The 21,855-nt window shown below is 36.3% G+C and overlaps 1 protein-coding gene across 2 annotated transcripts in view; it reads right to left on the bottom strand.

The window, feature by feature from the left end:
• LOC102234533 (semaphorin-6D-like) overlaps positions 1-21,855 on the bottom strand; it is a 171,661-nt gene that overhangs the window by 73,601 nt on the left and 76,205 nt on the right. For both annotated transcript variants that reach the window (XM_023345086.1, XM_023345087.1), the window contains exon 3: positions 487-589. The gene's annotated coding sequence lies outside the window, so the exon portion shown is untranslated. The remainder of the gene's footprint in view (positions 1-486; positions 590-21,855) is intronic.

The following is a 21,855-nucleotide window of genomic DNA, read 5'->3' as shown; positions in this document are numbered from 1 at the left end:
CAATAACTCCTCCTCCTGTTTCGGCCATTTCCTGGAGGAGAAATATGGCGGCCAAGAAATATCCCAAAAAAAAAAAAGGTAAATCTAGCTCCTCATTTACTGATTGGTTCATTTACATCATCTGCTAATTGAGAGGACAACAGTGGGTGTAATGTAAGGTCAAACTCAAATATATTAATATCCTTTAAACCAATAAAAAATATTTTTAAAAAAACAAAATATTTAATGTCAAGAGCAAGAAATGCATATGTTTTTAAACCGCTTAAAAATATGTGATTTCTACTGTAAATTCCTGAATTTTTTCCTCCCCGCCCCTTCATTTCCATCTTTTTTTGATCATAATTGTTACAGTTTGATTTAAATGCAATGGTTGCATGAGTCAAATTTGCTGAAAAGTACAAACATCTGTACAGCAGTTTTTTCTTATTAATCCGTATGAAGATGCAACTTTAAATACACTGGGATGCAAAGGTTAACTGTACTTACAGTATTAAAATATGCTGTGTCTCATCTGTGGCTCTTCCAGCTGCAGAGGCGACAGTGACGTGAAGAACAAGTCAAGAGGCGGGGGTGAACCCCCTCAGATGTCCTGCAAAAACAGAAGTTTACTTATGAGTTTTAATTTTTTATACTTAACCAACAGACTAGAAACAAATTATGCTCATACTCTCAGAAGTCAGATAATTTCAAAAATGTTTCCTTTTGGTGGAATGGTGTTTGAGTTTGGCCGAGGAAACACCAAAGTGGAGATAAGGCTGTTTTTTTTAGTTTATGGTCTATGTGAAATGGATTCTATTGAATATTCAGAGAAAAGTTCAGTGAGGATGTGTGCAACTTTTCATTTCCTTCCAACAAATGATTTTATTCATAGTGATGTACTTTTATCTTCAAATTTAGGACAATTCAACCAATTACAACACTAATTTGAATCAGCAAACGGGCTCATTGAGAAAATGTTTTAAAATTCAATCATGTAATTTAAAATAGTCAATACAAACCCCTCCGTTAGTTTGTTTTTCCAAAGACTAAACTGAAACGTGATAAGCTCAGTAAGAAATGAACACCTCCATCTACACAAAGCAAGGATAAAAAGAAAAAGCGACACCTTTCAGTTCAAGGGGTTTGAGTATCAGGAGATTATAATATATATGATCTGATCTCTATCAGATTCTAAAATTATTTCAATCTCACTCTGTTGAACAATTCTTTGTATCTTTACTTAGCAATAATAAAGTGAAAAATGAAATGTCTCTGTGAAAAACAAAGTCTGCTAAAGCATGCTGCACCTTTCCATCTTGAAGTAGCCCTTTTCTTTATGACACCATCAGCCTTTCATGCTGTTGTGGGAGAGTTCTGGTTCAATCTCCTCAACAAGATTGCTTGCATGACCCATTGCTGGACATGCTGCCTCACATTTTGACTCTGGGATTCTTTTGTATACAATAGAAATCATCTATCACTGAAAGGTGCACAGGTTGTGTGACTGCAAAGCAAACTCCCATTTAAAACACTTACACTCCTGTGCTGGTATGCGGTGGTGCTACATTTGATTTTATTTAAAAAATTAAAAAATAAATAGTGCTATACTATACAGACAAATATCCTTACTTTGATTTTATCCGAGCAAAATATATTGTTTCAGAGACAGTGTTTCAGTTCATTTAGATTCATCTCAAACCATAGGAGTTAAATCTAACTGCACTGGCAAGAACTTGAACATTCAGCTGAAGCTTGTATGAACTGAGAGAACTGTTGAATTTTCCTTTGTGATTTCAACCAGGAGTAAATTTGTTGGGATGTTAATATTAGAGAATTTTGACAATTATCTTGATACATTTCTATTTATGAAAAAAGATCAAATAAAATTTTCACTGTAAACCAATTAACTTAATGGAAAATGGTCTTCCAACTTTACCTGTTGATCAACACGACTGACAGGCTTCAGATCATTTTTGTACAATAATCACATAACCAAATCCATTCAGTGCTTCAAATACAAACAAGTTGTCAAACACCATCTTCCACATGTTTTCTAAATCAGATTCTGCTGAGGAACACATTTCTCACATCAGACGGCTCCTGGAAGATCATGCAGTGTGCCTGCTCTCCACTGTGAACCACAGGGTCCTGCAGCTGTCTTTGCTTTGCATCATATCATTATGTCACACTCGTTCAGCAACCCCAAGCAAGTTTCAGTCTACCTCCCAATGAGACCAGGAGTGCAATAATATTGGTGGGATGACTTAAAGTCAGGAACGGAGCTTTGCATGTACCCCAACAAGCTCTGTTGAATGTCTTTCTCTAAAGTTTCAAAAAATAAAAAATATCCCACATAACCATTATTGGTGGAAGTATTTTATTCTGCATATGGCAACACATCAAATGACAAAAGTGTGCACCAATCAGATTAAAAGAGGCCTCAAATTACATATAGGAAGGATTTGTCCCGTGTTGCCACCAGGCAAGATTCTTCACGTTCTGGAACTAATCAGATTTCTCCGCCTGGAGGATTGTAGTTCGAGTCTCTGGAGGATTGAAATCTCATCTGGTGGCAGAACTCCAGATCGAAGGAAATCTAATCAGAAGGCGTTTGGCATGAGGCAAATCCCAAAGCTGGCTTTCATTCATGAAGAAGCAAGAAGAAGAGCCAAGGGGAGATCGACACACGTAAATTAGATCAACACGCAGATCAACATCCGAGATGTTCCTACCTTACAGTGAATCGTCTAAAGGTATGCAAGGGTTTTGATTTCGTAGAAGACAATTTTAGCCACTCATTTCAAATCAGAGTTCGGTGCAAGTGCAATTCTCTCCACCTCAACTTTTGTGCCATCTATCCCGTGAAATTCTTAAGACTAAAAGGTTAATAATCTTTTTAGCCAAACAGGGAGGTCATGATTTAAGGTTGACCCAACAAGTTCAAACAGGGTCAGATCAGTGAAGAATCTAGAGCAGAACAAAATACAAAGGGGAGCAGGAATTAAGTGCAGACACAAAATCATCTAGCACAACTTTTAAAAAGTGACAACAAAGCAAAAAAGAGAGAGAACTCCCAGCTACCACTAACCTGCTATTTGAGAACATTAATGTTTGTCATGCAGCTCTTGACTGAACTGATTTAAATTAATAAAAACATAATGAATACTGAAGTGTAAATGGCTACCTGTAGCATCCAATTAACTCAAACACAATACATTGTATTGTGGAAGGGATCTCTGTAGATGAGACTGGATGAACAGCGGCAAGTTGTTTTTACATACAGCTGACAATAGTTTGATGAAATAAGAGGTTTAAACATCTTTTATTCTCAAATATGAGTATAGTCTTATTTTAAACTGTCTCATCAACATTAAGTGTTTTCTAGATGTTTTATTGTTGCATGATGTATTGTGGCATTGACTATTCCTCCTTATGCTACTTTATTCTTTGGAAAATATTCAACCCAATCTCCATTCAATTCTATAATTTTCACTACATTTGAGAAAAAAAATATATTTTCAAGAAATATTTTTTTAACTGCCTATAATAGTTTTGTGTTTTCTTGATCAGAGTGTACCTAAAGCAAATCAAACTATAATGTTTGTGAACCTTTCCATCTCTACTGCTTACACCTTTATACCACCTTGTTTTAGTACAGGTAAACTCACAACATCCAAATCAGATCAAAAACACAGTTGTGACAGTGAAATACAAAATGGGGTTAATAACTGCTTTGATTATTTCAAAAGTCAATGTTTGTTGTCCAAGTTTGTGGAATACACAAATAGCAATTCATGTTTGTAAAACATGGCCACTAAGTATCTACAAATCAAACGATTCAAGCTAATAAAACCCACTGTCCCTCTGATTTGGATTACAAGGGGAAACAATACTGATCACACAGTGGGTACAGTTTAACATTTTGTTCTTGGAAACAAAAAAGGTGGCCAGTTCCAAGCAGACACTGGTGGTTCCAATTCTATGAGCCTGCCAAAACACTTTGTGATGGCAGATATATGCTGGCAGGAAGTCAAAAGTTAAAGTTCTAATAAATCCACCTGCTGTTCCTTCAGCTGTTCAAGAGCCGAGTTTCTTAACCAACATGCACAGTTTGTTCCATTAGAAAACAAGCCGTCTATCAGAAATATGCCCAAAATATTCCTGCACAGCGGTTCTCTTTACCAAGAGAGAGCTGAGAAAGAGTGAAAACAAACCAAACAAGGTGGGACTACTGCATAAAACTCCTTTGTCACAGCTGGGAAGGAACTGAGGGAGGCAAAGTAAGGATGTTGTTTCAATAACACTCATTTTTAGAACAAATTGCCAGCTTGCAGTTGGACTCTTAAGTGCAGCCATATTGTGTTGCGTAACTCCCCCATTTAGACCCTCGTTTGGTCAGACCATTTTTTTAAAAAAACACTCAGGTGTAGCATGAAAAATTTATGCCTGAACTTAGAAAGTTTGTTCACATGACTAAATTTTCACTAAAGAGAAACCAAAGATGTGACCAATGAAACAATCAATCTGATGGGTAACGATGGGAAAATCCAATGTGTTCCATGAGCCTGTATTTTTGTGTTATGATGTAAAGCACTTTGAAACGCCTTGTTGCTGAAAGGTGCTATACAAATAAAATTGATTGACTGACCATCCATAATACTCAGATTGAGTGGGTGAGGAAGTGTGGGTGGGAGTGTAGGGATGGGTGAGGAAGTGTGTGAGGATGGGGACATACTGAGGATGTGCAAGAATATTTATATAAATTTGGAGGTTGCAAGGTTGTTTATAAACACGTAAAAAGGAAAATGTATGTAGTGTTTGCATCCCAACTTATGAATTTTATGCACTTTAATGCTTAAAAATGCTCAAACAGGCACTAATGATGTGAATTAAGTAGTCTGGGTGAAACGGATCAGTTACAGACGTGTTCTGTTCCATTTGTGTGCAATTTTCATGTCAACTAAACAAATATATTAAATAAACTTAGTTCTGTCTATTTGAGATTGAGTTGTAGAGGCTTTGAGCCAAAATAATTTATGGTCTAACTGAAATTGAAGTTTAGTGCAAAAGGTTTGGTGAGTTAAATATTGGGTTTTCCTTTTCCTCACAATTACCAATAGAATTGTATTGATCTTGCAAAGGCAATGCAAGATCAGAACAGATTTAAGGTCCTTTCAGGAAATTCCAGGCCTGCCCTCAGCTTTGTTCCCGTTGGGGAAGTCCTCACCTCATCTGTAAGGTTTTCTTGAGAGGAAGCTCAGTTCAGCTTCTTACAGCTGAGATCTTGTTGTCGGAGCCACAATCTAAATCTAATGACTACAAATGGGATCGAAATATAAACGGAGTTTGTTTTCTGGCTCAGCTCTTCACAGCAAAGCATTGAAAGTATTATTACAGAGAAAAGCCTATTCTGTCTACTCATCCCCCACTTTAAAAGGCTGTGCAATTTTAAAGCACAAATGTGTTTCTCTAGCAAACTATAGAACATCTTACAATTAAGTGTTGATGAGCAGCTCCTCATGACCCCAAATAGTATGTAGGTCATGTACAATTAGATCTCATGTTAGAGCAATTATACCATTAGCTCCCCAGCAGTCATGAATAAAAAATAATAATAATAAAACACTTTTTAAGGGCATGACTCGTGCTATCTAACATTTACTGCAACATAGCTAAGTTTAGGAATTTTGGCAAAAATCAAATCCTGAATAAATGAGGCTTTCTGGGTTTCATTGTTTTATATTCGTGGGTAGGAAACGTGAAGAGAAACTAATCGGTTAGTCAGAAAGGTTTCACTTTATTAAGTGATGGCAGCCATGCAGGCTTGTCATTCTTAAAGAAGATCCTCTGATTGGCCATGGTCTTTGGTTTCCATAGATACGATTATGATGCTTCATGTCTTCACGTCTTTGAGGTTGAGGCCGTTATGTTTGCTCTTCTGTTTGAGCTTCAGTCAGTAAACATATTAAACCTCTCAACAACAAATCTGATCTTTATCGCCCGGCTCAGGCACGCACAGAAAAACACACAACAAGGCAAATGGGCCGAGTCAGATTTTCATCTGTTTGTCCTGCAATAATCCCATATGTGATCTTTCCATGGGTTAATCCCCTGTGCCTCTATCCATCTGCTGTTGTAGATTTACTTTCATCACTACACAGACATTTACTCAACTTCTTTATCTATCCTTCTCCTCCTCTGCAGTTTAACCCCCAAACTTTCATCATTTTCTCTTCAATTTCACAGTGGTACTTCATTTTTCCCTTCTTTTGGTCTGTCTCTCACTCTCTTTCTTTCAGTTTTATGACTTTATGTAATCACTGTAAATCCCAACAGGCTAAAAGCTTTATTGGCAGGAGATCTGTGTTCGTGCCACCACAGCATTCAGAGCAACACAACAAACAGCAAATAAGATTTACCAAAGAGAGCGTCTCTGCAGTTCCAATAAAAATACGTCAAAGGATCCTTAATGGCGTTCAGACTTAGCAGGACTGCAGCTGTGGTTTATTGGTCCTCTAATGGCCCTTAAACCTGTCTACAGACTTCATTCATCATCATGCTGCTTGAACAACATTCAGATCTTTATGAAAGAGGATGTTCGAAACGTCAATGTTTGCAGCTCTATTTGAGCGTCGTTAGTTATATAAAATGACGAATAATCATTCAAGATTACACAAACACCACAAAAATTTCATTGTGAGGCTAAGGATAAAGTTTAAATAAATACAAAATAAATCCTACAACAGATCTTTTGCACATGTTGTATGTTTTCTCCTCAATTGATAGGCTTTTCTTGTCTCCAACATTCTGAAAGGTTGAAAACTCTGCCCTGATTGGTCAGCAGGACAATAATAGACAAATATGAATAGGGTCTGTATTTGGGAATTACATAATTGAAAATTATGTCATTAAGTTTGCATTATCCTAACCTATCTCTTTGGTAAACAAAGAAAAACACCTGAAAAAAAGCTGTTCACCAAGTTTACCTTCTGTGAGAGAAAAATTCTTCTTTTGAAGTAATATTAACTTTTTTCCACACACACATATTCTGGAGGAAAGGTAAAAGAGTAGTCTCTTCAGATAAACTAAAATATTTATAGATCGTGTATGAACTCAGTACAACTGGAAAACATAAATATATCTGAGCTGATCTAATGGAACATTGATTTTAGAAACCATAAGTGAGAGTGTTGCCTCTTTGAGGCTTTGAGTTGCAGAAGGGAAGGTTCTGGTTAGGTTCTGTTTAGGCACCAAGTAGCAGCTCAGGTTACCCAGCCTTCTGGGAGTCTCCGAATGGTTTCCTGGAAGGGAAGCCGACTGGTTGTTCGATTGTGCTCCTTTACAACTCTTGCCCGCGTCGGCAGTGACCAATTTACCAGTAGGGGTCCGATCAGGACGGACGCAGCCCCTGAGCTGAATCAAGCTGTGCTTTTTTTCCTGTTGGATTTTTGTGCTCGGCTTGTGATATCCATAACTGACAATGATCAAACACCAGGTGGCTCACGTGGGACCAAACGGACTAACCAAACGTCCCTAATCAGACTTTTGGTGTTATTTCTTGGACACTCAGGTGAAAAAATAGGCCAAGCTCTCAACTGATCACCACCTGGCAGGACATTGAATTGGCAGGGGAAGCTTGAGGACAGACCTGCTGAATCAAAATGAGTGGGAAGGGTGAAGAATGACCGCCTGGAGGTGGACCCTTCAAGAAATCCATGATTTATCCCTCCAGAAGAGCTCCTCTAAAGATAGGAAGTCAGCGGCATGGATTAAAAAGAGGCACCTATTTAAGCTGTGGCCTGAAATTCACAGGTGTGTCCTGGGCAGCAATTAGAAAAGAGAAAGGAGGACTTTATGTCAAATCTTTTGCTAGATTTTTTTTTTTTAATTTAGCTTCTTTCATTCTTTTCTTTTGCATTTTAACAGCTTTCTATACTTCAAAAATTACTCAGAATCTTTTCTTTTCCTTTGGATTCATCTTTTCAGATTTCTATATGCAGTATGTATTATACATTGTTTTTTTTTTATTTATGCGTCTTAAGATTACTGTTGAACCTGATGCAAATACTTTGGTCCCTTTCTCTATTATTTAATGGTCATCATCATCATCATCATCATCATCATCTCATGATGTGATCTGTCCAAAACAACCGCCCCAACTCTTGTCCCACGTTTCCATGGTGATGTAAAAAATGGAAAGCTTATGAGCTGGATCCTTGTTGGATCATGAAGTATTGAATCATTCCTGTCTCTTCTCTCTTTCCTTACCCATCTGTTTGAATTATCTCATCATTTCTTTAATTAGATTCTGTCAAGTTTTCCTTCTCAAACTCGACTTCCTTTCCATTTTCTACTTTTTCCCCCATCCTTGTCCGTGTCATCTTCACCTATCATGAAAAGTCAGCTTCAGGCTCTTTATTATTCAACAAAGAACTATTATCTACTCTTACTTTACTATCCATTTTGTGAACCAATTTTTAGTTTTTTTTCCCTTCTAATCTTATCTTAAATGTATGTTGTTGATCAATGTTCCCATTACGTTCATTTCCTCAGTTTTTTGTAATTATTTTTTCCTTTTTATTCAACCTGAGCCATTTCCATCTGATGTTAAATTCAGTACTTGTCTCAACAACTTCAAATAACTTATGCTTTAATTTTAAAAAGATCAGACAGATTCCTAAAATAAAATTGTTTAAAACACCAAAATCTTTTACACTGCAGAGATTTCTAAAGTTTGGCTTTGGCCTCATCTTTGATCATTTGGTTCCATGTTAAAACACTACACAGCTGGTCTATTTTTAGTCTAGTTTATTATTCAAATAATTGAACACTAATGCAACACGGTAAATGGAAATCTACTTAAACTACATATTTTTTCTTTCTTTGTGACGCCATGCCTATGTAACAATAAATGCATCCTATAAGAAAAAATAATAAAATAGCCTCTAAAACTATTGTGTACGTTTTGAATGTTAGCTAGATAAATAATAGGTCTTATTTAAATAAGGACAAATTCTCCATCTTCCACTCCCTGCTGAGCCATTCGTATTCTTTAATTTCTGAAAATCATTTTCTTGTCAGCTCATCTATTCAACCATTTATGATTTTTGTCACTGATGAATTCATTAATTCAGTTTCTTTCCTTATTACCCCAAACTCTGACAGATCATCATCTTGTCTCCATCAGTCTCCATCTCAAAGTCCATCTGCTAATGAACATCCTATAACTCCAAATCATCTGTCCAAACCTAATGTCCGTTTTTCCATCTTCTGTGTTCTTCCCATATTTTTTAAATAGTCTATCTTTATGTTGAATTGCATTATTATTACTACATTATAGACTAAATATAGAATTTTCATTTACAGTTTTTTTTTCAAACTATAAATGTCAAATTTCATGCAGATCCCAGTCATTACCAATGCTGGTTTGCAGACTGTGACCCACCATCTATCCTGCCTGTCAAATGTAAAAGGACTTATTGATGTTTTCTCAAACATTTGAAGTGCAAAGATAGTGTAACAGAGGACTGGAATATTTTAAAACCTTTCAAGCCATTTTTTTGTTCTTCTGCCTGTAAAATACAAATCCAAGTCTCGTTTTCTTTTTAATGTTACGTGCAATCAGAAAGGCCATAAGCACCAACCCACCCGGTCAATGACAAAACCACAAATCAACGTTTTCTTCTGCTGCTATGATCAAATCAGTACTTCACAGTCTTCACCTTGTGAAAAGCGTTACAAGTACTCTTCCATCCCTCTGATTCTACATGCGGTGCTTTTTTTTATTCCATTTTTTTCTCATGGTTTCTGTATTTCCCTCTGACTTGTTTCTTCTTTTATTCTAAAGTTACACTACAGGATATACAGAATAAGCTACAATATTAGCTGATTGACAAGGGTCAATCCAGCACAGGATTATCTTTATAAAAGAGATTCAATGACTTATCTCAGAAACAAAGAATGCAAAGAGAAAACCCCAACACATCTCTAAAAGAACAGTAATATATGGGTAATATAAAATCTTTTGATCAAACAGTAATCCATTATTCAGTCAGACAAAAGTTAAGTGCTAAAATGGAAATAACTGAAAACCTTTTGAGCATCTTTTGTAAACAGACAAAGCAGGAAGCAAATAATTCATTATTTAGCAAAGTGACAGAAAAATGTCAGCACATTTTTCCATTCTTCAGAATTCAAACACAGTTATGAGACTTTTTAAAAATGAAACTGCTTAAATGTCTTCATATTGGTGGTTATTTTCAGCAGCTCTGAGAAAACAAAATATGTCATTTGAAAATCTAAATATTTAATAGTGGCAGTCTATTTCAGTCTTTATTTCAGTTAGTTTGTTTAGTTTCAAAGAAAAAGACTCAAACCTCAAGAGCTCTTGAAAAATGTCAGACATGCGGCACCAATATGAAAGAAGCTGAGACAAACATTTTCTTGCTGGATGCAGAAATATACAGTCTCACACTGAACATACAAATTCAGTTCAGTTTAAGGAAAAGCTGTCAGGTACTCAGTGTGTGCAGAAATGCACTAACTGTTCTGTAGCTCTGCTATGTGAAAGATGGGGACCGGTTTCCTCATGACAGCTACCTGATTTATTCATGTATTGTCTTTAGCAATGTGTCTGCAATATGAAGACACTTTAGTCCATTAGGTTCTTCCTCCCATGACACCCAGAATCAAAGTATCAGTCTAAAAAGAGAGGGAGAGACCTTTGCTTCATGTTTTCCCCCTTTCTACCTCTGCATACCTTTAGTTTAAGGAAAAAACATAAAAACAAAAAACCATATAGAAACATCTAGCTATATAGAAACTGCACAAATAGCTATACAAATCGAAAAGACACAAGGAAGCCAAATGAGCTGGTTGTTTTAGACAAGAAAACTCTTTTAGGAACTAAAACTTTCCAAGATGTTGATAATACTTCCATCGATTTCCAACATAATCAGGATTTCTCTTATAAACCAGAATGGTCACTGCACAATGGAAACAATAAGCCTCAAGAACTCAATGAACACATAAGACTTAAAGATTAATTCTGCACAGCTGATTGGATGGCATGTTACACAACAGATGGACAGCGACTCAAAACAGACTGAAAGCAGATCAGGAGTTTCTCAAGATAAAACTACCAGAATATCCTACAGCTGTCAGGTCAGTCATGTCATCTCAACCTGAACAGTGAGCACACACTTCTAATTCATCCATCAGTAAAAGAAGAGTCATTAATATACAATTAAATAGAAGTTATGTTGAACTGTGGATTTCTCTGGAGGTCATTATGAGAAAGGCCGTATACTGTACTGTTTCAGCTACAGCAAGAATAATTTGAGAAAAAAAAAAAATGTCCTCCTTCACAGCAGTTCAAGACAGCCAGACAAGACTTCCTGTAAGTTTCTAGACTGGACTTCTAAACTTCGGGACTAGTACATGCCTGAAATTTAGATTTTTAGAATCTAGAAATGTTTAACATCCAACAGAAACCCTATCAGGTTACTCACAAACATGAAGAAAAAGAAAAGAATCCAACATTTTAAAGTTTAAGTGGTGCTTTCTACTGTAGCCAGAATGTTAAAAGTATGGAAAAACAGATTTAAGGGACATTCAGAGAAGAGTAGACCGACTCTACAACCAGCTTTGCCCCCTGTAGCCTAGGGTTGTGGGTTGGCAGTTAAAGAATCCAGCTGATTCTCAACTGAGCAGATTACAAGTAATACAGGAGGGGGCATGGGTCACATAGGCATATGATTGGTGTAAAAGCTTTGGGGATTATTGTAGTCTTTCTAGACGTCAGTGGTTGTGAGGGCAGAACCCAGATGAACTCTCCCTTATATTCTACAAGTGCATGTAATAGCTCTGTAGTTTGTCATTTCACTGTGAAAGACAGATGGGCAGGAGGTGGTAATACAGGCCCAGTCCTTAGGATTACATTGGAAATAAAAAAGAAAAAAAATGCTAAAAAGTGAAACAAAATTACATAACAGAGCAGGTGAGGTCATACAAGTAGAGCTCAAACAAGGGGAAATAATCAGTGGAGATGAGGGCCAACATTTCCAATACAGAATGAAAACGTATATCAAAATCTTCTTGAATTTAAGAGCTTACATTTATTTTAATTAATTTCTCATTGGGGGCAGTAAAGAGGTCAGGAGACCATCCCAGTGGTGATTATTGGGTGAGAGGCAGGATGCATCTTGAACGGGTCACGGGTTAAACACAGGTAAAATAAAAAAAATTAACCATGTTTTTAAAAAACCTCATATTTTAAAACAACCCCAAATGACTAAAAACCCAAACACAGAGAGCAGATGTAAGATTACTAATAGAATCTGTAAAAATGCATTGTTTCACAAAAGTGACATTTATTTTCATCCTTGTGAATCAAGGAAGAAACATCTTTGCGAAGATGTTACTTGGTATGTTAAGCTTCATCTTAAATTATGTAAAAAACATATATGGATAATTACTATAGCTGACAATTGGAAGACAAAGACAAATTGCAAGAACAGATCTGGATCAAACTGCCAGTTCATATCCATATGAACTTCACCATTTCATTTCCATTTTTTCTCCTAAAAAGAGCATATTTCTTATACATTTACACAGAAGTTAACTTCAATTAGCAATTAAGTAATTGATGCTAAATAGTTATGAAATTTTATAAATGTATCTAATCTGAGTGTATATTATTTACAGAAGATTTTATATTGCACTAGTTCCATTGATTGCGGTTCTGATCCGTTTGGACAGTTTCATTCTTATCAAAAATTTGCTTGATTGAACCAAAATAACTATAGGTAGAAGTTTTTCTTCACTTATATTCAAATGTTGTATACAAATATTAATATGTTAATATTAATGAGAAAAATAAATATGTGTCTGAAAATGATACAAAATCAACAAACCTACAAAAAGCAAAAGGCCAAATCACCAGCATCTTAGGTGACTTTTTCCAGTTCAACCCTTAAATCAGTACAACTAAGATTTTAATATGTATATTTTTGGTCATAAAATATCCTTTCAGTTCCTTCAAACATGAAGAGAACATGAGATTATGACCAGTACCTTATTGGTAGACCTTATGATCTACTCAATTCAAAGAGAAATCCAGATCAAAGTGAGCAAATACTTTGGTACTAAACATGAATGCAGGATTACTTTACAACTGTCCCTGCAATCAAATACTCTGTATGCCAGTTGAATCTTTTTTCCAATTCTCTGATACAAACAGCATCTCACTGATATGAGAATGATGTGATGTAAGATCTTATAAGTCTCACATCACTGTTTGAAGAAAACACAAAGCGGTTCATTCAGAAAAAGAAAAGGCTTTTTCATCTTACTCTCATTCTTTGAAGCAAAGGTTGCGTTTTAGTCCCCCAAAATCTCTGTGTCACTCATTGTGGTAAATAATAACAGTGACTAAGTGAACAGCTCGGCCTGCAGCGGGGTTTAAATCTCTGCTAAACCTCCCGATTTGATCTGGTTCCAGCCGAGCAGCGTTGTTGCTGCTGAGCGTCACCTCCATCTGTCGCTCAGTCTTTCGTTGCCGTCGAGCGGCGGCGAGCTGATCCGTCACTAAAGAGACGACAGCACCTGAGCACAGCTGTCAACACATCACTGTCAGTTTTAGGCACTGAGGTGTACATCATGTGTTAAACCAGGATCCAGATTATTTTTAAATAAAACTGTACATTCAGTATGACAACTTGAAGTACTGATCTCTCATCATCAGAATCTTTAGAAACTTTAGTGGAATTAAACCGTCGCTAAATACACGCCATCACTAGGCCAAGCCTATAAAAAAAGTTTTGTTTGACAAAGTTTATTTGTAAACATCTAATCAAATTAGAAAATTAAAACAAATCTTTAACGTTCATAGATGTGTATCACATGCAGCAATGTGATATTAAACTTTGCTGCACTCCATCTTGTAGACATTTTAATGAGTGAAAACAAAGTTAGTTTGTTTTTTTCTGTATAAATATCAACTGTTGGGTCTGACATTTTCTGCTGCAGTTTCCCACTGAGCATAAGAACAAGGATGATCATGTTGTACAGCTAGCTTGATCCCTGAGCAGCAGAGGCAACAGTCCAAAGATGAGAAGATTACACTGGATCCATACTTGCCTGATTATCTGCTACATGGAAAGTGTTGTTTCTCTGCGTGTGTACATGAAGGGATTGTGGTTTTATAAGAAATTGGCAGTATTTGCACCCAAAGCATTGAGTGTTTTCCTGGGAATTTAAATCTCTTGCTAGTCTAACCTTATGTAAATTTTAATACGATTATCGTGGTATCTGCAGGACTTGCATGTACAACCACATGCTTAAAGGTTTCCATGCCATATGTGTTTGAAGCAGGTGGTACACATGCCTTCAGGCGTAAATGCTACATCTCAACTAACACTTGGCATCCAGCATTTAAATAAATGGTGAAAATTAAAGTGCTCGAGAATTAACATGAAGAGGCAAGTACGTTTGTTATTGGCTATGCAATTTTATATGTGCAGACATTCAGAAGATGGAGTATATCTAATGTACTTTCACTTTAAATCAGATAACATCTGCATTATTCAGGATTTAACATTTCAGAAAAACAAGGCGAAGTTACTTTACAAGCAAGTTCAATAAATAATCCAGCATATTTTTAGCCTTAGGATATGGTCAGTTTGTCTTCTGCTGGGAAATTGTTTAAGTACTTAAAAGTTCTTTTATCTATATAAAACATTTAAAAAGCAGTGCGTTAATACCTGTATGTTTTTCCCCATTCTAAAACACTTCTGTGTTAAGAGCAGTGTAGTTGGTACATCTGCAGTGAGTTAGGTTGTATCCTGTCATCATAAATGATAGCCTGACGGTAGGCCTGGAAGATTTTCATAGCAATAACTTGGCCGTTTTTCACCCACTGACAGATGGACTTGTTCTGAAATACTCCGAAGCAAAGCTAGAGAAAACCTAAAAGGCTTCTGTCAGATCTTTCAGGGCCCTGCTTCATCTGCCGACAAGAAAAAATTAGACTCAGGAGCTTAAATCTTAAGAGGAAGATGTTGATTCTCAGGCCTGTCAAAGAAAAATGCCTCTAATGGTGAGAACATGGAGAAAAGTTTGAGCAAAGGAAGTCTTTACTGTGAAAAAAAAAAATCTACAAGTCAGACGCCACCCAGCTTAAAATATAACAATCAAATTGGTTATGCTATATTTTTTATTTTTTTAGCCCTTAGACAATGAAAATGTGCTCAACCAACATAAAAAGGGAAAATTAATTTTAAGTATTAGTTCTTTCAGACAGTGGTCTACAATAACTAATAAGAGTGTGCTTACTAAAACAAAATTGTGCCTGACTGTTAAAGCTACAACATCAATTGTATTTAAAAAAGATTACAAGAAACATTATGCAATTAAATAAGCACAAGTAGATCAACATAGCAGAACAACAACAGACAACGACCAGCAGGTCATGGTCATGTACAGAAATACAACACAACAACGGAGAAAATCCAATAGTAGAAGACAGGTTTTTTTTCACTTCTTTCAAATACAAAATAATTCTCAAAAAAACAAGAGCAGAAAAAAATAAAAGCTTTTGTGTGAAGGGTGCTCTAGGCCAGCACACTAAGTACAGAAAAACGGGAATTGTGAGCTTTGACATTTATTCCAGAATGAAACATATTTTCAAAATGTTATCCTTTGAAATAGACACAATTATGGTATTCAGTTAGTGTTTGATTGCGTCTGATGGTGTTGTACCCAGTAGATCAAAACAATACCTGATAATACATCTAACTAAATAAAATGACAGAGATGGATGTTATATTTTATGACCAATGGGTTTTCCATTAGTCCAGCACTAACACTGCATTATGGACATATTAAAGAAACTTACTAAAATGAATTATGTTAACCTAGAACAAAATCCCTTAAGAAGCAGCTAATAAACGAGTGCCATCATCAACTTTCCAGTGAGTCCTACTCCATAATGTGCTCACGTGTCACTCAATGAGGACACGTCATTGACTCCAAAAGCAACATAAAAACCCTGATAACACTTTGCAAATGCCGTCAGGAACAATGGTCAACAACGCTCTGTGGCATGATGAAATTAAAACTGAAGTGTTGTATTTAGAGGAAAACTGGGTAGCACGCCTGCCTGAGAGCACTATTCCTGCTGTTAGGTTTGGCAGCTTCATGTTGGGATGCGTTTTTTTGTTTTGTTTTTCCCGCAGGAGATAGTGGTAGACTTCACAAAACAGACATCATGTGGAAAGAACAAAATGTGAAAATATTAAAGCAACCTCTCTAGACATTAGCCTGGAAGTTAATCTTGGGAACAAATGGGTCTGCCAAATTAACGATGAACCAGAGCGGGCCACTAAACTATTACAGCTTGTCAAGAAAACTGGCATAAGGGTATGAGATCTTTCCAGGCACACGCAGAAAAAGGTGCATAATGGCTTGGAAGAAATAAAGTAATCTTGTGGTTTGATTAAAAGTTAATTAAGTTGAATATGTCTGAATAATATGAGTATAAGTAATCACTCAATAACTTTCTGCAAAGAATCTCTGATTAAGGATCTGTAATGATTTAACTATGTAATGATTATGTTTAATGATTTATTGTCAATGAATATGAAGTTGAAATCATTTGAAATTAATTCAAACAGGTTTAACAACAGGTTGAATGTGTTTACTGAGTTGTAATAGAGGAAAGTGAGAGGGGAATGCAGTACAGCCCTGAAAACAGGAAATGTCGCAAGCAGTTCTGAACAGATGGCCAGGGCGCACAGGATGGGTGGTGCGGTGAGTTTGGCTGAAGCAACAGGTTTGGGAAAGTACGGACAGGTTGGGAAACGTTGGGGACTTTTTCACGAAAAACAGCAGATGTTCAGGAAGTCACGTAGACCAGAAGCTCCCCATACACATACATGGTGGAGAAGTGTATAAAAACGGGCTGCAAAGAGGAACCGACTGTTCCCAGTCCGGCGGCGCAGAAGAAGAGACAACCTGCAGGAGCAGATTGAGCTACGGACCGCACTTCAGAACTACGGGGGAGCTCGGACTTCACACCGCCAAGAAAGGACTGGGTCCCATCGCCCCATCTCTAGTTCTTCATTCGACCGTCGGTCTCGTCTCAACCCAGCAATTTCAACTCTGCAACAAGACTTGGAGGAAGGACAAAGGTCCCTCAGGGATGAGGAACTGGGTTTTGCAAAAGGATTCGGACCCGTTCTGCTTTGTTTCCTTTCTAAGGAGGATTTTTCCACACAAGGCAAAGACCTCAACCAAGGACGCTAGAAATTCCTGTTGCCAAAAGATCCACCATCGTCTGGGTATGAGTTGAATCTGCTCATTGAAATTCCATTTCAGAACGTGCGACTTAAAGTTAGGGAAAGGAGACAGGGTAGTGGGATTGTACATGTAAATTTTATTACTCTGTTTTTGAATTATATACGATTGATTATTGATTTGTATGTCGCATATCCTTGCTTAAGCTTGCTTAATACATTTATACTATAAAATTCTAATGAGGTTGGTGGACATTGGAATTAATAGAGTCATTTAATCTTTGTTCAGTTCTTTTAATTAAGGTAAAACTAATGTACATGATTCCAGTAAATAGGAGGCTTCATAATTTCCTTTGGTGAGAATAAATAATGACCCTGGGACTTACATCTAAGTCACTAAACATAATCTAGCCGGTTCCAAGTGCAAGTTATGATTTAGAAAGTGGGCTACCGTTAACAGAAGTGGTTATTGGAATTATGCAGCTGTGAGGGCTACTCAGCTGATTGTTTCTTAACTGTAAAGGGTCATAACTTCTGGATTGGAGGTAGTTAGAGCTAGACGAATCACTTTCGCCACCAGTTTAAATAGATTATCTCTTATAGAGTACTTTTAGGGTAATACCCAGGTCTCAGAGATTTTCCGGACCTGTTAGACAGAGAACTGGTCAGTAGGCAGCCCTGGGACGTAGTGAGGAGTGGGCGGGGCTGACTATTGCAGGATAACCTTCAAGCTGCTTATAAACAGCAGGGTCAATGTGTTGAAGCAGACAGACCTGATTTCTGTCCCATGGAAAGTGTGTGTAGAGAGCTGCAGGTAAACATATAAAGCAGTCTACAAACCTGACTCAGTTCCATCAGTTCTGTCAGAAAAAAAACAACAAATGTTGCCACAAGTTTGACCTTTGTCAAACCGTTTTCTATAAAATGTTCGAGTAATGTGTGCAAAAAAATACATTTGAAGAAAACAAAAGATAATCTAAGAAAATGATGTAAATAAACACAATGTATTTTATACTGTGTATGTAAATATCAATTTCATTTGTAAATAATTATTTTACAAAAAAGATAATATCAGATAAGATAATTTAGTTAAATGTACAATTTCCAGGAGATTGTCTGTTGCCATTTGTGACTGTTATGAAAAAGGAGAGATTATGACTCCTGATTAATAAACTTAAATAACTGAGATTACTAATTGTATGCCTTGGCCAGAGACTAAACCTAGATATCACTTCCACTTTAAGAAAATGTAGAAAAAGAAACGAGCTAATATTATAGGAAAATGTCATAATTTAAAACAATCCACACACCGGTTTCAGAGCAGCAAGCCATAAAAAAATACTAGCTGATGTTTTTCTCTGAAACAGTGTGGTTAATGTACACATATCATAATCTACACACCAATATTTTCACACACACAAAGCTGGGTGACATTTCTCAGCCTAACAAGCTTATCAACACTAAACAGCGATGCTAACAAAGATCTGCTGATGACAACATTGAATGTTTCTGTTGGGATGTGTGTGTGTGTGTGTGTGTGTATGTGTGTGTGTGCGTGTGTGTGTGTGTGTGTGTGTGCGTGTGTGTGTGTGTGTGTGTGTGTGTGTGCGTTTATGTGTTGGCCACACGCCGCGTGACTCACCGTGATGTTTGAAGGAAATGAGTTTTTCTCTTTTTATCTTCAAGATTCATTGTATTTTCAAAAGCCTCTTTTAATGTTGTTCTGACATCTAATTCACTCTTTTCATCAAAACAAAGACATTGATTTTCTTTCTTTGGGATGGATTACTTTAATAAATTTAGAAGTGCCTTCAAATAATCACTCATAACAAGGATAAAAGACTCATCGTTTAGCTCAGTATTTAATAAAAAATAAAAGTGAAGAATAACCATCTTGTGAAAACTGTATACTGTCAAACAAATCAAGATAAAGGTCTCCATTTCAGCTAATTTTCATGTAGTGATGAATAATTCTATATTTCATGAAATACGGGAGTTAAATGTTTGATCACAAATCAAAGAACCTATTTTCCTGTCTCAGCCAAACACAAATGCACAACATTTTGTCCAAAAACCAATTTACAGTGGTCACCAAAGCAAAGCAGTGAAATGGGTTTATTGGACATTAAAAATCTCCTGCTTCATAAAAATAGACAAATTATGCCCTGCCTGTGTAAACTGTCTCATGTTTAATGGATTTGTGAAAATATGGAAAACCACTCACCAACATTTTTGGATCATCCAAATACATTTTCTTTGTCTCTAATGTACAAAAATGTTTTCAACTGATTTTTTATCTACTTACTCTCAGTGAGCAAAAAATATAATTTATAAATGTGTTCACTAAGAGTAAAATTGATATAGCATTTCTGTCTTATATTCTGTATAATATATGAGTAAGGTAACCACAAGGATTGCTGTCTTTAGATTTAAAAATGTTAACACTTAAAATCCAAAGTTTACAAACAGACCATAATTTGTTGCATGCATACATGATGCCACCTTTACAAGTGCAGCCTTAAATCCTCAGAGGAACATGCACAGACACTCAAACAAAATCTAAAAAGGTTAAAAGTGCAACAGATTTAACCCGATTCGGGCTACCAGATCGCCGGCGATCTGAGATGCATACATATTTTTCAAATGCCGGTAGAATTCGAACCACGTAAGGTAGAGCAATTTTTTTTTTTGCATATTAAACTGTAAGAATTGCGCTTCCTTTTCCGACCCTAAACATCCCCCCCGAGTTGCTGTGCGCGCGCAGACGAGTTCACAGATTTATAGTAAAAAGGATGGGTCCACAAACATGATGTGGCATCCATCCCTCTATTTGTAGATCAGCTCGGGTCTGGCCAATCACTTCCTGTGTTGTTCTGACGTTGACAGAATGAAATACTACGAGATTTCATGAAATGTCACATGACTTCAGGTGAGATTTCATGAAAGTCATTTCCGTTTCCTGCACGTGCTATTTGGCTCTGCTCTTGCAAATGTCTGTCATGTGGACAGACATTTTCTCATGTGAATACACAAAGACTGACACACTTTCATTTAAATGTTTGTATTTTATTGTTGATGTACAATGTGCAATGTATCTTCTGCACTTCTTTTTTCTGATTGCACTGATAAAAGCATTTTTTTTATTTTCCCTCGTTTTATTGTTTTTAGAAAATTGGCTGTAACTTTGAAACGAAGCTTTGAAAAAACTCCAAATAAATTGTGTTTGGTTTAGAAGGCTTGTGTGCAACTTTTTTGTATTGGGAACTTTGGTAAATAAAGTTAGGAAACTCTTCATATTTACAAAAATATGTCAAAAAAATTATAAACGGATGGAGTTCTTGTTATTGTTTTGCAAATTTTCTATTTTTAATCAGTTATTATTGATAAATGGCATACAAACTTGGAAAGGAGGACTTATAAGGATTTTATAGATGTAAAGAACATTGGAGTGCTCCTAATAATGACTCTGCAGCATCCAAAAATGTAAAAAGATGCTCATGCGGACTTTTATAATGGTAGTCCTAGAAGGGTTAAACTCAAATACCAAGAAACATGCCTGATGATTACTAGTCTACATAATGCCAATTCTGGGATTTCATGAAACTCCCAATCCTGCATCCCTACACACTGGTAAGCAAAGCTTTGCTTCAGCAGATAATCTTGTATGTATAAATCCAGTGCAGTTCTGTCGCCTCTAATCTGTTTCTCCTGTCGCTCAGATATCACACTAACTGTCTTAAGAGCTGCTGAACAACATTTCTTTGCACCACCATACTTTTGCTAAAGAACACCAGTGTGAAAAAAAAATCACCAATTGAGATCTTTATAATCATAGAAAACACTAACAAAATAAAGTTTGTTTTAGGAATGCCCGATATATTGGCAATAGCATCGGTATTGGGTGATGATTGTCATTTAATATTTTGATATCACCTCAATAATATTGACCTCAGTTTTAGTAAACTGGGTAAACTCAATGTTTATGTCAATGTTGTGTTTCTGGAAGGGGCTGGTCATGTGATATTTGTTTAGTAATGAGACGGCGATCGAGAAACAGCGCAGAATTGTGGAGTGTTTATGATGTTAAAGCAATAGGAAAATATGCATTGTGAAAATATGGAGAACCACTCACCAACATTTTTGGATCATCCAAATCAGTTTTCTTTGTCTCTAATGTTCAAAAATGTTTTCAACGGATTACAACAGATCATAATTTACTCAAATGATTTATACTTATTAGCTCACTTTCACTCTTATTACACGAGATAAAGACTTTTTATGTGACTGAAGTCCCAGTTTTTTCAACTTAACAGCAAATCAAGGTTAGGTTTTAGACTTCAGTCACCAGTTCTCTAGTGATCTGGGCATATAATACTCAGTGATTACAATTATTTTCAACAAACATTTCAAACCAGAAATAAATGAGGATAAGTATTGAAAGCAGGAAAAGAAGCTAAATACTAATGATTTTTGAACAAGTGGATTAAAAGGTGAAATTAATGAGTTTTTTGTAGTTTTAGTGGTCTTCTGTAAAATAGTGAATTGTACATTCCTTCAGCTTATGGTTTGTGCTTTTCCTTTA

Source organism: Xiphophorus maculatus, chromosome 13, assembly GCF_002775205.1.
Source record: "Xiphophorus maculatus strain JP 163 A chromosome 13, X_maculatus-5.0-male, whole genome shotgun sequence".
Taxonomy (NCBI): Eukaryota; Metazoa; Chordata; class Actinopteri; order Cyprinodontiformes; family Poeciliidae; genus Xiphophorus; species Xiphophorus maculatus.
This window is presented reverse-complemented; position numbering and strand designations above follow the sequence as displayed.